The sequence below is a fragment of the Bactrocera tryoni genome, chromosome 1 (assembly GCF_016617805.1).
Source record: "Bactrocera tryoni isolate S06 chromosome 1, CSIRO_BtryS06_freeze2, whole genome shotgun sequence".
NCBI classification, from domain to species: Eukaryota; Metazoa; Arthropoda; class Insecta; order Diptera; family Tephritidae; genus Bactrocera; species Bactrocera tryoni.
In genome coordinates, this window is record NC_052499.1 from 36,318,988 (window position 1) to 36,331,622 (window position 12,635).

A 12,635-nucleotide genomic window follows, 5' to 3' on the forward strand; every position below is an offset into this window, starting at 1 on the left:
GAGGCCGAGCAACGAGCAATATGTAGGAAAAACTAAAAAATATGAAAGTATAAAAACACAGATTAATAAATAAATATTATCAAAGTGAATTGAATACGACGTTTTTTCGGCAAAGTTTCCGATTCTAGCAGCCATTAAACAGTGATAAACTTTCGATTACAGCGATAAAAAATATATTCATTTATAATTGTGTATACTAAAGTAACCATATATATTTTTGCCCACTTAAACTAAACGTTTTTCAAAATAATAATAAACTGATTATTGATTATGAGCTTAATCAAACATATACGTTCAAACTTTATACCAGTTTTTCCTAGACCTTTAACAAGTTGCAAGTGGCAGCACCACGCCTATTTCAGCTACAACTTGAACTAACAACCTACTTGTAGTTGCTTCGTTCATACTTGGTGTGCGTAAACACGCTGTAAGCGCTCGTTCGGTCGGCATCATGCTGCGAAAATGTTCGATCGCGGTTGCCGTATCGAACCGATAGTTCGCAATGAGTCGGGTCGGTGCTGCCATGTTAGTCATTGTCGGCAATGTTGCCAACGAACATCGTATAATTCGATCGGTCGGATAGTATATGGTCGCGTAGTGGAAATTTCAACCAGATATAACTTCGTTGTTATTGTGCCGAAAGTACGAACGAAGTCTAGTTGTGCGATAAGAAGTTTTAGTGTGCAAACAAAAGCGAAAAAAGTACATTTAACGACTTCTTTGCAAAGTGCGAATAAATGCAAACGATTGTTGGGTTTGTATAGCGGTAAATACGTGTGTGATTACACCAAGTAGTGAAAACAAGCGTGTGCTGCGGAAATAAACGAATTCATTGTTTGAGCTAAATAAAGAGGATGAAATGTGTTGCTTGTATTGAAGTTTTTGAAAAGCAAATCAAGCCAAATTTAAGTGAAATTACACGCTGTACTGTGCAGTTCAAGACGTGTATTTGGTAAAATGAACAAAAATAGTTGGAAATTAAAAAATATCAAAGTATTAAATAAATGATTGAGCAAAGATTGCTGGCTCCATATTCGCGTGTGGTGACGAAATTGCGAAGTGTGCAAACGGGAAAAGTGCGTGCGTTCCGCTTATGGAAAAACTAAATTGGTTTTCTGTTTGCATTGTATTTGTGTAAAACAGAAAATAATAAAAAGCTGAGAGCGATAAGCAACAATAGCAACAAAACGTGGCTACGAAAATATTTTATCACATTCGTCCGCACACGTTATTTCGTTTATGGTTTTCCAAATAAATTGCTTCTGCAGTGAAAAAAGGCAACAAAAGCGACCAAATAAAAACAAAGAAAACGTTGCCACAGCAAAATTGTGGAAAACGCATTCATCGAACCGAGCGTTTGTTTGTTTTGTTTTGCTTTTGGATATGACGCGCGAAAAGTGAACTGCGCGCGACGAACGACAACCGAACCAATTCGATAACGGGGAGCGGTGCGGGAGAAACTTTGTACGTGTGTGTGTATGAGTGGTGTGAACGCAGAAAAATAATAAATAAATAAAAATAAAATACAACATAAACGTGTCATGCCGCTACAATCTCGCGCTGTCATTCACAAAAAGTGCGGAATATTAAAAACACTCGTCCCTTACTTCCTAAATGAAATGAAATGATTAAATGTTTTCTACCTAATTAAGAGTGACATTTATGCAACATATGTTCGTTGAAAACTAGAAAGAGCGATGATCTGTATGAAAAAATAATGGAGAGTAAAAAATTTAAGGCAAAAAGTGTTCAAATTCGAAAATATCAGTGCTCTTAAAAATTGTTGGAAATTCGATTCAAAGCAGTCGGAACCAAAAGAAAATATTTTGTAATGAATTCGTTATTGCTAAAGCAAAAAACAACAAATAATAATAAAATTCAAGTTAATGGAATAATATTGTAATGCTGAAATTGAAGGTGAATATATCTAAAGGTAAAACGAAAATTGTTAAAGTTATACGCAAATAAAAATAAAGTGAGATTAAAAATTTTTATTTATTCAAACTGTGACGACAATTTCATATTGATAATATATACAAAACGCGATTGCAGAAACCTGAAAGGTGAGTAACAGCTTAAGAGTATTTACTGATTAAACGTAATTTAAACCCCTTAATAATACTAATCACAATTAAAGGAATGAGACACATCCAAAAATAAAAGCGTTTTTAAAACTTCAACTTTATGAATTACATATCTGTATTCTACTTTGAAGAAAGAGCTTGACTTGATAAGTTAGTTTTTATCGAATAGAATATGTCTCCAATAATACTAAAACTAATTATACTAAATGTTATTTGTGGAGACTTTCTATATTTTAAAGATAATATAAATAATAAATTCTTGTATTAAATAAGTAGGAGTCACTAAAATAAATATCCCAATCATCACGATCGAATCACTTTCGGAAATAAAGCATTGCTTTTACTTACACATTTTTATGGGCATTCGTGTTAAAAAAATATTTAGAAAAATTTAATAATGTCAAAGATGTTTCGAAAATATCTTCGTGGTTTTCTTATTCCAATATGTACATATTTCTGTCTCCCTGAATAATCAAATCAGCTGTTTTCTTCAATTTAACAACCCGCCAATCAGTAACCGGTTATTCCACATCTGTGTACATACACATATGTATGTACTTACATGCATATGTATTTATTGAGCATTCATTATTCTATCTATCCGGCTATGTACATATCTATGTATCTATCTTCCTAACTACACGCTTTCCGCAAACACATTTTCTGTTCATCAATTCGCTCTGATAACCCAATTATGGGTGTGACATAATGACGAGCATGAAACTGGAATGCCAACGACACAATTAGTCGAACAAAATTATTTGAGATTGTAAAGGTATTTGTCAGACGTGTGCTCATATTTGTTGCCTGAAGAGCAACGAACAAAGACGAATAATTATTTGTAGGAATGAATGTACATATGTATGTATGTATGTACATACTTGTATGTATAATTGCAGGGCATTGTTGTTGTACTTACATACATATGTACATATGTACATAGATATGTAAATATGCATGTGCTCCTATGTAGAATATTTATTATGGATATTGCTTTAGTGTGTTGTGTGGTGATTACCGATTGTCGATTGCTATTTTACTGCGTCGCCAACGTCGCGACGTGGGTCATCAATTGTCATTTCCTGTGCTGACTTGTATCGCAATTTTTGCATAAACATTTATTTACTTACAAATTGTCACTTCTTCTGACACTCTGTCCCGGCATTTTCTTTCCTAAGTTCGTTCAACGTTGGCTCACCCGCACTCTGTTTCTATTTCCTGTCTAGTTTTTATTTTATGTTGCAGTCCCCTTCTATTTATAATTTTACTGTGCCTCGATATCTGCCTGGCTAGTTGACTGTCTCGTTGCTTCTAGTAAAAAGTGTTCAAGTCTATTTGTTCGTATGTATGTACATACGTATTTTTATTAGCCTCCGTTTGCGCATGTGTGACGCATACTTTAGTACAAATTTCGAGTGCGGTAAGCAGCCGAGTCCGTTTTACAGTTTTTTGCATGAAAGTATAGCCCATTGACGGTATGTATGTATGTATGTATGATACGTAGTTTATAAGCGAGAACACGAGGTGCGGGTGCTACCAGCAAACGCTCGGGCAGTCGCACGTAAGCAACACTCGCACATGTGCCAGCTATTCACTAAATAACCAGTTATACCAAGTCTGTCTCTCTGTCAGTCAGTCACTTATTCCTGCACCCACTATTGCGATAGGCGATCGACTCACGTCATAAATTTTCTTATAGTCAATGCCTTTTTGTTCTTACTTTGTCTTGACTGTCTACTTCTGTTTTACTTAAGTTCGGAAATGTATACATATGTACATATGTATGTATGTATGTAAATACATACATATGTATGTATATATTTTTGATAAACACTTAAAATATTTTTCTTGAATTCTTGCATAGGCAAAATGGATTTGAATTGATTTTAACGGTAAATAATCTTACTCAATTGAAATTATGCATAATTTAGCTTTTAAAACGACCGCTGTTTTACATTTCGAATGCAAATATATTATGAAAGGTGTTCAAAATTAGAATTTTTAATTAAAAATCATGTTTTCATCTATTTTGTATGCAACTGCAATGACACAATTAAATATATTTTAATTCGCGGGAAAATCTAGTTTGGGATTCCCAAGAAATAAATGAAACAAAATTGAGTTAGTTATACATTTTATAACTCGAAAACCACTGTGTAGATTTTTGTTTATTGAACTTTTCTCCACTTAGAATATTCAAAAAAAAAGGAATATATCTACGAACTTATGACTTAAAGTTAATTTCCTTTTAAGCAACAACTTTGGAAAACACACGCTCCTTACGTGAAGTAAACCAGGAAATATGAACATACAAAAATAACATGTTGCTACAGAGTATAAAGGCCCATTCACATACAACTTTCTTCGCTTTGCGTGACAGTTCATACTGAAACATCGAAGCGCAGAAAACAAAGGGTATGTCGCAATGAACACTTTGGTTTCAGTGTTGCTCTCTAATAAACAAAGCGACTGTTGCTAGGCAAAGCCTAAAAGATGAGAGCTGCCCAACATATTGCTTGGAATAGTGTCAAAAACTTTTTATGCGAACGTACTCATAGAAATGCGTACATCGAGCTTTTTTGTCAAAACAAATGTCTGGCGCAAAGTGAAGCAAAAGTTCTATGTAAATTGGCCATAATCCCCTAAAACTAATCGAGATAGATATAGGGTTATATATACACATGTATATAAATGATCAGGCTGATGAGACGAGTTGAGTTCCGATTGACTGTCGGTTCGTCTATCTGTCCGTCTGTACAAGTTGTATGTTGTTAAGATGTAGAACTGTAATTTGGCACTGGCGATTGCATTAGCCACTTTTAAAAGAATTGAAGTGGTCCGCCCTCTAAAAAGTTTAATGTTCATATCACCCAAATCATTCAAGCTAAACCAACCAAGCCGATACGTCGGTCAGTGGATGAGTTATATATACATATACATATGTATGTATGTATGTATGTATATAAAACTGCACTCCAACATATTTCTTCCTTACTTGTGGTTTTTTAAATAAATAATTTTATTTTTTAAGTTTTATTGTCCAATAATAAAAAAAAACATTATATTAAACAAACGTGTTTTTGGAGTGATCTAGGAGTACATTACTTTCTTTTCCATTTAAATAAATTTATTTGATAAAACTTCATAGTACTGTTAAAAATATCGTCTCAGTTCAGTTAATTTATTCCGAAGGGACTTTAACTTTAATATCTTAACTACATATTCTTAAAACTTTTCATCTAGTTAAGGGATTACATGGATTTTCTGAGGTAAAAACAGTCTTTTTTCAACAATTTTGTTCTCATATAAAAAATGAAATATTTTATTCAATTTTTTTATTCTTACAAATATACACTATTAAGGAAGAAATTCTGAAATTTTTCGAAAAAAATATTTTAAACTCGGCCATTGCGATGCCATTTCCGATGACCCGCGTTGGCAGGATAACTCCTTACAGGTTCATCTAAAGTAAAAAATTCGCGTTTTAGTTAAAACCTAAACTTAGAACTTGGACGAAAGGAAAAAAACTGAAAATTGGATTTTATTTATTACGATTACTATGTCCAATTCCTTAAGAATTGTATCTCAAAAAAAAATCTCAAATAAAAATTTCTTGGAGATAGGATGAGTAATATTTGAGAAATCTTGACAATAAAACTGGGACAAAGGTCAAGCGTACAAGTTCGCAAAGCTGTATCTCCGAAATTGTTACTCGAATCAACTTGTAAATTTAGGACAACATTCTAAAGGTGTTGTAGAAGTTAATAATACAATAAAAGCCGTAAATCCATGTAACTCCTTAAAGTGTTTATATTTCATTAAAATTCTTAACGATTGGCCGGTGCACATTCCAAAAATACAAGAAAACTTATTGAAATAATTCGAAATTACAACAAAGTTTGAAGAGACTATATAATATCTGTTATATTGCACTTGCATATATACACAAGTATACTTACATACATACATATGTGTGTATGTATATCTGTATGTTTCGAATGAAACAACGAAAGCATCCGTTTCTTAGATCACAAGCTACTTCAGTTGAACAAACGGTATATTTGTACACACGTATGTATGTAGGTGAATATAAGCAGGAGTACATACAAAAGAACTCATAAGCGTTTATTTATGTGCTTAGAGAACGGTGTACTATCATATCAAACAGATCAAATCAATGAACGAGTGATCAATTGTGGCAATCACAGCTTCCTGCCACATTCCACTACGAGAACACTAGAACAAGTGTGTTGCTCCAAGTAGATGATGTTACTCACACATTTATGTGCACCAATAGACGTGCTTGGAATTCTAAAGTTTAGAATACGCCCCAGTTCTTGGCCGAATGCGTGTAATGGTATGGAATTTTAAATTCTCTGCTTTTATGAAAATGAAAATAGCCATAAACACAAAGGCATTCGTGTATGTGTCTGTATGTTGGAAGATATACGAGTAAACAGTGCAAGATGCACGCACACGGCGGATGTGCCACACGCAATAGGCTCGGATATGTGTGCATTCATAGCCATATGAAGTAATATATTGCTTGCAAAACCCCGAACGACGCATAAGCAAGGAGAAAGGGAAGGGAGCTAACTCCTAAATATTTAAATGTAAACAAAGTGTGGATGCGTGTTGCGTGTGTACCAAAAGCACTATCACCACTTTTATTGCTATTTGTTCCATGAATTTTCTAATGATGCAAGACAACCGAGATACGAGCGGAGATAGTGCAGATAGCGGTTGGTGGATGCATCGGGCGAATTGCGTTAATTGACGACTGGCAAGCGTCGCTCTTGTTCGCGATGAAAACTGCTGCCACCTGGCTTGATTGCGTGCTTCGTTTTAGGGCGTGGTAGTTTGGCTGCGGTGGAATTGTGAAATATGGCAAATTAGCTGAAACAAATACAAACAAGTAAGGTAGGTATAAATTCGGGTGCAACCGAACATTTTATACTCTTGCAACTAGCAAGAATCAAAGCCAGAAAAATACTTTAAGATTCACTGTTACGAGTAAAACACGCTTTCTTATTTTCATTGGGATAACTCACATTTTGGCCGTTAAATGCGGTACAAAGACACCCGGAAGATCGAAGATACTAAGTATATGGGGGCTAAGGGATGTATTTCTCCGATTCAACCCCTTTTTAACATGCAGACAATACATTATCAGAGAAGGATTATCCCTTAATTTCAATTTTATATATCATACAGTGACCAACATTTTCGAACAAAAGTCAACTAAAGGTACTGTGGTCTAAATATTCGGTACCTAGGGGCTGCAACAGGTTTTATTGGATTTAAACAATTTTTTGTCATAAAATGGTACATACTAAAGACATTATTCGTACAAAGTTTTATCCCGTTATATTAATTGCTTATTGATTTGTATACTGGAAACTGAACGAATCAAGTGGAATTTTAGTCCAATTTTTTCCATTTTCACAATGTTACATAGGAATGCAAGAAAAATGCGACGTACTTAATTTTGTCGAAATCGGTTGGTCGGGTCCCGAAATATGGGATTTCACTAAAAATCGCCCAATATTTACAGCGGCTCGCATAAAGCTCTCTCTTTTTCAAAATTCTTTCCCACAACTGCCTCTTGCTACTGCGATCCTCTGTACCAAATTACAGCTTTATATCTTAATCTAGTGATTAGTCATGGCAATTTATAAGTTTTCTGTTTATGGCGATTTGTAGGCGTGACAGTGTTTCATCGAGATATCTCAATTTTTACACAAGTTACAGCTTGCACGGACGGACAGATAGACAGTACCCAGGTTTCAACTTTTATCTTCATCCCGATCATATACATATAATCCTATATCTATCTCGCTTAGTTTTAGGTGATACTTACAACCGTTAGGTGAACAAAACTATTTATAATACTCTGTAGCAACTGGTTGCAAGAATATAAAAATGGAAGATTTTTATGAACAAATGTTTTTATAATAGCTGTCTCCGAATCGCCGTTTCTGTTCGCTATCTTTGCGCGCTCATCTCTCGTAAAAAAAATGACATGTAAAAGTAATAACGCGCTATCGAGTTGAAATCCCATAAGAGAGTATGCGGATACCCAATTAAAGAGGTATAACCGCTATCTTCTGCTACCAAAATTTTTTATACAATCATATACATATGTATATTAGATCATTTTTACTCTTGTGAATCGCTCAAATTCCAAATTATTCTCAAAAATCAAAATCAAAGACTCTTTTTGAGGTTTGAAGATATAAGACTAAATAAACTAAGTAGTTGTTAAACTATTTATTGACGCGGTAAGAAGAATCGCTCCACCATAACGATTGACGAATCGGAGACAACGTATACAAGTTTATATTGAGGTCAGAAAAAACCGTTGATAGAAACTATTGGGTTACAAAATGTATTTTTACACGGAAAAAATAATTTCTCCCCAAAAAAGAGTCCTATCACAATTACCTCAGTGGAGATGCACCGCAACTGCTGCCTGTTTGCTTGAGCATCTCGTTTAGTTTGTTTGAAGCCTACTTTCCAATGCTTGGCGAATTGAAGGCAGCTAATATTTCACACATACATATGTATGTATTTGATTACAGCGGCATTCTTATCTGTGATGCGCCATCCAAAAGCTGCCACCTATGATCCCATCATTGCTAATTGAGTAATGCCTATTTCACACACACACACACACACACACACACACACACACACACACACACACACACACACACACACACACACACACACACACATGTGCGTTTATTGGCAAATGAGATGGTTATTAAATATTATTACAAACTTGTTTCGCACTTTTAATTTCTTTGCACTTTATTGCCTGCAGTCGCCATCATTTGGCGGTGGTAATTACGAATCGTTAAAAAATATTATTAAGTAGGAAAAAACCCGAATACCAGAAAAAGCTGTAAACGCCCACAATAAACACGCTTTGACATGATGTAAAATTGCCATAAAAATTTGCATCTAAAGTTGGAAATTCATTACCTTGGTGTGTGAAAAATAACATATTTTCGGCAACGAGTGCTGCCACTCGTTCGTTTGTGCCGAAAACAGCGACAATAAACGAAAAGGGCAATTAAGTAGCATAATAAAGTAATTAACAATTAACAAGTGTATATCGAACGTTGATTTACTCCAAGCAAATAAGAAAACACATGTGTTACTGCTTTTTCTCCTTGTTAATTTATTTTTAAATTATTTTCACATTGTGTGGCTGTTGCAAAATTCAGTCCAGCAAATATGCAGACTTTTCTTCAGGAGAGTGAAAAGAGAAAAAAAGTTTGGGACAATGAGTGTAATTTGTTTTGAAATTGAGTTATAACAATTACATAGTTTGTAGAAAAAAAAAATTTGTATCGTTTTGTTCTAGAAATGAAAGTTATGGTTGTTCTTTTCATGCCAGAATGTCGTCCAGAGTCGCCGAAAATTAATTGAAAAGCACTAAAATTAATTATGTACAGCTCAAGTATTTTTAAACATTTCTTTCACAAGCTGAATATGCTATTTGACAGCAAACAAAGCATCTATTTGAAAACAGATGTTTTCCGGATAAAGTGAAGGAAAATAATGTAACTAAAGTTGGATCAGTACCTCTCAACTTTCCGGCGACAGTTTCATAGCAAAGTTTTAAATAAACTAACATCTGTTCAGTGAGTGCTTTTATATTTTATTAAAACTTGTATCTTATAAGAACATTTGAAACATGTGTATATTTCTCGGGTGTAACCTTTTAACCTCAGGGCATTTTAATTGCCCCTACCCAAAAGATTGCTGTCAAAAATTTATTTTATATTTACTATCCGTGCGATTCTTTTCTTTGTGTTCACAAGATTTTAAGTTAGAGAAAACTTTTGTGACTTCAGACGATCTATTACATCTCATTATTCGGAGATGTTTTTACACTTGAATGAAAATAAATATGTCGATAACAAATATAAAATGTTCTATAACATAGTCAAAAAGCATAATTACCGATAAAAATAAAAATATTTGTTGACTTTGTTTCATAATATTTACGAAGTTTATATAAAATTGATTTATTTTTAGCCTTTTCGTGCTTACAAAATATAAAAAAACGACAATCGATTAATATCTATGATGATCTCTATTCAGTATATTCAAGTCTCAAATTTGAGTCAATATTTTGAGACTAACGCTAGAGTCTGTCTAGCAACTAGTCACAAATTAAGGATTTACTTCAAAATGTCTCAAATAGTGACTAGAGACTGCTTAAAATATTACATACATATATATGTTGTCAATGTAACGGCATTTTTTGTTGCTTCTTTTGCACTATTATGACAATATTGTTTAGTGTCCGATTATTTGTTTGTGCTTAAGAATTCTGATTTATTTTGCTTTTGTTAAATTTGTTTTGTAAAAATGAATTTATTCTTGTTGTTTTTTTTTGTTGTATGAAAAATGAGAGATTGGAGAATACTCACCATAAAAATTGAATCATTGTTGTTCTTTTTTCTGGCTTTTTTCATTCAATTAAAATAAACTTTCGTATAAAAAACCGCTGTCCGATTATGCGTTTGAGCCACCGTATATATAAACTTATATAAATATCTATGTAAGTATGAAATTATGGGTATTATTCTTACGAAAAAAAAGGATGTTCGAGCAAGCAAATAACTGCGGCAATATTGCAATCCTGTTGTTTTTTTGCAGATACTCAGCTGATACTTCAACAAATATTTTGCAAATATTTTGCGCGGCGTGCAGGTGCATTGAAGAAGTGAAGTTTAAGAAGTCTTAATAATGAATTTTTAATCAATTTAACAGTGGATAACTTAGTGGATAGTGAGTGTAGTTTGCTTCTTAAATACAAAAAAGCACGGAAACAAAGTTTTTCGCCTAAAAAAGTGGCTTATGACCGAAATTTTAAAAAAGAGGGCAATAGTAAAATCGCAAAACTTCTTTAAAACAATTCGATTTTATCCTCCAGATATACACTTATCACATTTTCGGATGTCTCGTGAAAAACAATTAATGATAATAATTAGTTATAAACAAAAATAAAGAGCGATTTCGCTTGCCTCATTTTTTCCATCATAAAACTTGTTGATGCCGATTTTGTCACTTTTGCGCGCAAGAAATGACAAAATTTGAATTGCTCGAACGTTTGACATTTGTAAAAGTTGCTACATTTTTGCCGCAGTGATTGAGACCCGAACATCCCCAAAGTCAACTCGTCGAATTTTGTACCGTCTAAATATATGTGATTCGGCAGTTCAATTCGAGTATTTTATATTTATGTTTTCATCTTAAGTTTCTAAGTAAATATTTCCGCTATTTTAATAGTTATTTGTCAGTCGGGAGACAAATAGAACTTATCATGAAAATCTAACCAGTCATTTTCGACTTATAAATAGTGTAAAAAGCTGAATTTGTTTTATTTTTATGTATTATTATTTATGTATTACTTATGTATACTCTTCTGTCTTATTTTTTGCAAAAATATATATGTACATACATACATATATACAGGTATACATAAGTATGTTTTCAACATTTTCAATTACGCCTTACGCATATACATACTTGTACTATGTACTAATCACACGCAATGATATGTTTTTACATATGATATATATACAAGTATATACTATATGTGTTTGCATATATATATTGTTGTATAGTGAATTTTCATTCAGAAGTATTATTCATATTGTGTCTCTCATACTAATCTCTCGGCGGCACGATCGTAATGCGCACGACGTGTTTTTGAGATTGTTTGTATGTACATATGTATGTATGTTTAAACGTTTTCGCTTATGAATTTCTCATTGAGGTTTGAATTTGTTACTCGCTGACGTTACGAGTCAACCTTGGTGTACCACACATAAATGACATTCTAAAATGTGAAATACGTACCATATACATACATAAGTATACATATGTATACACAATTCTAATTCTCTTTCGTATATATGTATATGATGATCATGTACTATATACACACAAGCATATGTTTCCAATATGTTTTTTCCAGTTTTTCCTCACAATTTTAACATTCTTTGCGTTCAGTGCAGTTCACTGTGACTTCTGTTAAATTTTTTTGTTGCTTTCTGTTACATTCTTATTTTACATTGACCATCCGTTTCTAGTTTTTCCATCTTTACGTTGTCTATTAGAGTTTGTAATATCTGTTGCACTTTGAATATGCCCAGTAGGAAATTTTTGACTTTTCCGCTGGCTCTTTTCTACAAAGCGCAGTTCTCGGTTCTTTTAAAGAAGTTGTCTCCAAATGAGACTAGAAACTGTCGGAGATGTAATTTTGACTACTACTAATGCATTTTCCGGAAAATTTTACCACCCGAATCAAAAAAGAAAATTAAGAAGAAAACACAACCGTTAATCTATTTTGTGGACTTGCTCCCAAAAATGTCTTCTTTCAACTTTTTCCAGTAGGGCAATTCAGCAAAGAAACGTGCACTCATTTGGTTCTTTACAATTCTCCATTACTTGCTCAATTTCTTTGTACTGTCTGTTTGTTCTCATGTTTGCTTGTGAGTTTATTAGACCTACTTGAAGTCGACACAT

General features: G+C 33.4%; 1 protein-coding gene across 4 annotated transcripts in view; it reads left to right on the top strand.

Annotated features, from left to right (window-relative positions):
• Positions 1 to 558: 558 nt before the first annotated feature.
• The window catches only part of LOC120782686 (rho GTPase-activating protein 7), a 246,354-nt gene continuing 234,277 nt past the window's right edge, over positions 559 to 12,635 (top strand). For all 4 annotated transcript variants that reach the window (XM_040115081.1, XM_040115105.1, XM_040115114.1 and 1 more), the window contains exon 1: positions 559 to 2,063. The gene's annotated coding sequence lies outside the window, so the exon portion shown is untranslated. The remainder of the gene's footprint in view (positions 2,064 to 12,635) is intronic.